We start from the raw sequence: 6,376 nt of genomic DNA on the forward strand, positions 1-6,376 counted from the left end.
CACTATCCAGACCAGTTTTATTATGTTCACCAATATGATTGTAGGCATCATCAGTAACGGTGTTTGATTGGTTATCTCCAATATGGTAGTAGTTATCCTCGTCAGTTGTCTGTCCAACATAATTATAATGATCACTTGAAGGGCGCGTGGTATTATCCAACTCGATATATGAATAATGAGGGGTTATGTTTCTAGGTAAGGCCGGGTCAGTTTGATGTCGTTGATTTGGAACATTTCTACTAACATGGATAGCTGTAGTTGGTGACTTATCTGTTTGGTCTCTTCTAAAATAAGAATGAATATATATAAATCGTCAAGTCTATCTGACAGACTGATAATGGTTGGGGAATTCTCACTATAAAAATGATCTCATAGGATTTTAAATGAGTACTAGTGTTACAAGGCTGTTGTATTAGTTATATTTGTTGAGACATTGTGGATCTTGTGCTTGCATGAAATGAATTAAAACCTCACTTGACATATCTATCTTTATTTATAGATTCATCAACTTCTACAACAGGAAGTTCAACCACATCAATTATTTTATAACTTAATACACCTCTTTAATTCAGGTGAACGTAATTCCGTTACGATTTCGACAGAGTAATGGAAATTGACGCTGGCATAACAACAAAAAGATATCATGAAATAACCTTGTCAATAATATACGGATGTTTAATGCCAGTATACAAAAAAGTTTCAAACAGTAATAGTTTGATTTACAGAAATTAACTAATGTTATTTTTAAATCATTTTATTAACATTGTAATAGCTCTAAAGATAAAAATATTTAAAAAAAACCCTTTGTATTTTTATTGTAGGTCTGAATAAAATAGGTCAGTATAAAATGATGTAAAATAATTAAATATATAATATGTATGTCTGTAATTTCTCTCATTTTCGCAATGTAAATCATGTGCCAGAATTAGATACAGCATTAAATTGTAATCAATGCGATAATCTTAAGATATATTAATAACTGTATAAACTGAATTTTCATATACCCATAACTAATTTGCACCCAAACGTAACTAAACAATATGTAATATAAACGTTCAAACAAATCAAATGCCAATCATATAACTGTTATAAATCCAGGGGGGGGGGAGGTTCCCGGGACGATATTTAGCCTACATTAATAAACCTATATTGGAGAATTATTTGGGGACTGTGTGATACGCAACCCTGACTCTGTTCGGTATTAGTTTTTTGTATTCAGGTGATTATCTTTGATTTCAGCGAAAAGACTGTACTCGTATTTCCCTTCGTTGTTGTTAAATGAAATGTTTTTGAAAGGAATATATTATACCTTATCAGTAACTATCATCCTTAAAACTTTATATTACAGACACTCTATCAACTACAACAACAACAACATCGTTGGGTAGGTATTCTTTCTAACTTTAATCAAGCTACAGCTTCATCTAGTCTTACACGTGCACAGTATTAAACCAAAAGATCAACAGTAATATTGTTTTTTTATCAATAATTTTAATGGCTATGTTTGCAGTTACGGCGAGTTCTTGGCGTACTGGTCATGGAACTGTGGGTAAACAACTAGAAACGCCAATTAATCAATGTCTGCCGTCAGAGGGTCAAAAGCCGCTCGTATGACCTCTGATGCGACCTCTCACTACAACCGGTCAGATCTTCTTGTAGGGTAGGCCATCGAAACGACAAGAAATATAGATTGTCTTTAATCGGATTGTCTTCTTTTCTTATTACAAATGGCGCTCGAAGAAATCAGATTACACGACGTCTTGTACTATTTTATAATGTTCAGTTCATTGTGTTTTAAACATTGGATATAAGGATCCCATATTTTCTCGGCAGAGTAACAATTTTGATAGTGACAGAGATTTATCAACAATGAATTCAAATTCATGTTTTTAATTTCCAATATGAGGGATGATCAAGCGAGCTCCAAACAGGCATTGTATGTTATATATGTATTGTATATTATTATATTTAGATACAGATGTAGGAGGTATTGTTATGTATTGTATATTTTTTATATAGATTTAGAGGATACTAATGTTGGGGGTATTGTTGGTGGAATAGTTGGTGTTATATTAGTTATTGCTATAGTCGGTGCTGTCATATTCTTTTATAAAAGGTAGGTTTGTTGTGTGGAATTTATAAAACAAAATACCACGATTGAATGTGTTCGGATCCTGTGAAGGAGCGTTAAGCCCCTTCTCAATTGGCTAGTGTGTGCTATAAAACACAAAGACAGTCTATTTGGAATATAATCGATGGTTAATATACATATAAAGGATCTGTTTTACATTCCATGTAATTTTATATTGATCTGCATCCGCTCGATCATGAAGACTAGTACTCATTTAAAATCCTATGAGATCATTTTTATAGTGAGAATTCCCCAACCATTATCAGTCTGTCAGATAGACTTGACGATTTATATATATTCATTCTTATTTTAGAAGAGACCAAACAGATAAGTCACCAACTACAGCTGTCCATGTTAGTAGAAATGTTCCAAATCAACGACATCAAACTGACTCGGCCTTACCTAGAAACAAAACCCCTCATTATTCAGATAACGAGTTGGATAATACCACGTGCCCTTCAAGTGATCATTATAATTATGTTGGACAGACAACTGACGAGGATAACTACCACCATATTGGAGATAACCAATCAAACACCGTTACTGATGATGCCTACAATCATATTGGTGAACATAATAAAACTGGTCTGGATAGTGGTGGCTACCATCATATTGGTGGTAATCTCGGACGTCAAGGGATAACGGACGTCACATACAATCATATTGGTGGTAGTCATGGACACCCAGTTGTTGCTGATGGTACTTACAACCATATAGGGGGGAGTCATGGACATCCAGTTGTGGCTGACGGTACATACAACCACATTAGTGATAGCAATGGGCACCCAGTCGTGGCTGATGGTACATACAACCATATTGGGGATAGCCATAAACATTCAGTCGTGGCTGATGGGACATACAACCATATTGGTGATAGTCATGGACATCCAGCCATGGCTGATGGTACATACAATCACATTGAGGGCGACCATACCGTTGATAAACAAGAAGGGAATTATTCATTGGCTAAACATAAATAATATAATATAAATAAATCAATCAGTGGGTACAAAACATAAATATATGACTTGGTACATAATTACTAGTATGTAGAACAGTAAATTATTGTTGTACTTAATATACCTATTAAATAATAAATTAGCATATCTATTGAACATGATTATAGACCTTGGATACAGTTACTACTACGTGCTCTAGCTTCCGGTCGTGATTTAGATCTCTGAGCGTATGTGGCTTGGAGATAGGGACGCCTTCTCAACCTCTTTGGTTTACTTTTGGTACTCCGGTTTCCTCCCACAGGACCCCTGTGCGTGCGCTAAAGGTGATAAATTTAGACGTCATGTCTCTGCTAGACTGTTAATAAGGGCTGATACAAGATGACTCACAATACGCATGTCTTTCAGTGAATTCAACCTGACATTATACACTTTGGTGGATTATTAAAGTAAAACATTATATTTGAGGGTTGATTTATCGTTATAGCAACCACATTCGGAGACTATAATTACCCGACCCAATAATTAATAAAAATTAATAAAAATTATGTGTCACAATGGTCTAAATATAGTTCTTACAGTCATCAATAATTATTTTATCTTGTTTGCTAACTTCATTTTATGATAATTCTGTGATTGGTTAATGCGGTTTTGTATGGAAACTCTTTATTCAGTTTTCTTAATTCTTAATTGAAAGTCCCTAAATCTTGTGTCTTCATTTGTTGTCGTATTTCGACATTTGTGGACTAAATTTAACATTTGTATCTTTAACCCAATATTAAAAATAGACTACGTTCAATTTATGCTAGATCGGATTAACCCATACAGTTAGACATATAACGACACAACTCTATAGATTAGCCATACCACGCACCTCATTTCACTACAATCACGGTCATCGAGCGATTCCCCATTATTGTATGGTGACTTATTGTATGCCTGGTTGATTTCGGCTCAGCTCTAGCGTCCTCTATTGTCTTAATGTTGCGGTTCGATGTTATTGCAGAAATGTTTTGGGGGAAAAGTTTTGCAAGATTGGTATTTGGAGATTTGTTTTTCGTTGTATGTCTATAATGAAATCTAAAAGTAGGGGTTTTTTTTTATTTTCTAACATAAACCTTATCTTTATATTAAAATACAATTAAATTAAACAAAAATACAATTAACAAATCTGATATATGAATTTTACGTTTAGTATACAAATGTCGAAATACGACAACAAATGAAGAATTTAGAATTAAGAACTGTGAATTAAAAACTATAAATTAAAAAAAACTGAATTAAGAGCTGATTGGTCTTCCATAGTTTAGAAATACGACTTATTATTGGATGCGTCACACGCGAATTTCCAGTATTCTATTTTTAGACGACTTCCGTGTCAATATTTGAGGCTCTATTTATAGATTGATGGTATTATACCGTTTGTATTACTTTTTTCATAAATTTTAATATTTTGTATTATCATATTGTACATTACAAATAGAATATATACTTATGCAAAACAGCTACTTGTGTATTTAAGACGAAGTTTTGAAGATTATTCTCTCAACGTTATCAAGCTAATACAGTAATACATATATGAGGCAAGTACACTATTAGCTTTTTCCATAAATATATTGTGGTTTTTTTTTTGGTTTTTTTTTTTTTATTCTATCCAGTTACTGAATGACATTTAAACATTATATTATAATTGTATTCATTATGTTAACATTGTAACTTTTTGTATTAATTCTGTTATACATTGTAATTTTTGGTATTGATTTTGTTACACATTGTAGCTTTTTGTATTAATTCTGTTATGGATTGTAATATTTTGTATTATTTCTGTTAGTAATTGTAATATTTTGTTATAATTATGTATTACATATCTCTGGTGTAGCATATCATACATAAGATGTAGTGGTTATTAAACATCATATCTCTGGTATAACATATGATATAACACTTGCCTGTAGTGCATAAAAGTGATTATATGTGGTATAGCAAATTATAACCTGCACGTGTAGTGATTAAAAAAATATATCTATTATTTAATGTGAGTCCAGATTTTTAGCAAATAAAATTGTCTTCTTAATGTTTTCTATTTAACAATGCCGGTGCCCTGGACGAATTTTAACACCGGGCTTTTAAAATTGGCTATTTTACTCAAGAACTCTTTTATGTTTTTACCCCATTTTATTACTTCGTCAAGCGTAAATGATCTTAACTGAATCCACCTATAATGTGTATTGTATTGGACGTTAAAATTTGTAATACACAGGTACACAATTATATAACACAGGTACACTATGATACTACACTACACGGCCTTAACCATGTCATGTATATGTTTAAATTATACTATTCCATGTATAATAAAACCTACACATGTCAACTGTTACACATTGCTGCACACATAAGTGAACCAAATCGAACGTGAGTGGCGTGTTATCTTATTATGTCAAGTATGTTTTCATTTCGTTGAATATTCTAACGAGCTAGTTCGTATTTAAACGAAACAGAAAGAAGTAAACAAATGTTAACACATTGTCGATATATTGACAATACAATTCTCTAGCAGGTAATTCAAAGATATTTGATTCAAATAAACATATTCTTCTGTCTAATATCCTTCACCTATTGAATGCATTATTATTACCACGTTCGGAACATTGGTTCAGTGCGTCATTTTATAAGAATAGATGCTACAGCATCTCTGGTACGACGTCTTATTCTTTCTCACCGAGACAACTGTAATAGTCTATTATTCATCGGCAAGATTGTTTCACGAACTAAAATCGTCACTGAAGACGTATCTGATGTCGTTTAGTTCCTGTTTAATTTATGTAGCTGTTTTATATTCTGTTCCCGATTTAAATAAATCATATATTTACGAAACTGATATTCCGTTATTACTAATACAATAGTGTTACATTTCTTCCAGTTTTCAAATCGTCACTGAAGAAATATCTGATTCAACTCTATGTTTTCATGTGCAACGTACACACAGACAGAGTGGGATAGCCCTATACAAATGTTCACATTATTATTTATTTATTTACGTATTTATTTATATTTTTTTCTTGTTCATTTCTGTTAATAACGCGGTTGGGTGGCTCATTGAGTACAGTATCATGGTTTCGATCCAACACTGACAATGAGCAGAATCGCCATTCTAACTTCGTTTGTTTGTCGGGAGGGTGGGGTGGGGAGTCATCCGGGGGGCCACTCACAATTTGGGAACCGAGTCAATATTAACATGTTATATCATTAATTTTTTTTGCCAAATTTAAGATTTGAATTTTTATTT

At 32.7% G+C, this 6,376-nt stretch overlaps 1 long non-coding RNA gene across 1 annotated transcript; it reads left to right on the plus strand.

The window, feature by feature from the left end:
• Window positions 1-1,339: 1,339 nt before the first annotated feature.
• Window positions 1,340-3,251, plus strand: LOC126810299 (uncharacterized). Its single transcript, XR_008786230.1, has 3 exons — window positions 1,340-1,384; window positions 2,020-2,116; window positions 2,445-3,251. It is a non-coding gene; the product is annotated as an uncharacterized LOC126810299 (long non-coding RNA).
• The last annotated feature ends 3,125 nt before the right edge of the window (window positions 3,252-6,376 follow it).

The sequence above is a fragment of the Patella vulgata genome, chromosome 2, assembly GCF_932274485.2.
Source record: "Patella vulgata chromosome 2, xgPatVulg1.2, whole genome shotgun sequence".
Lineage (NCBI taxonomy): Eukaryota > Metazoa > Mollusca > Gastropoda > Patellidae > Patella > Patella vulgata.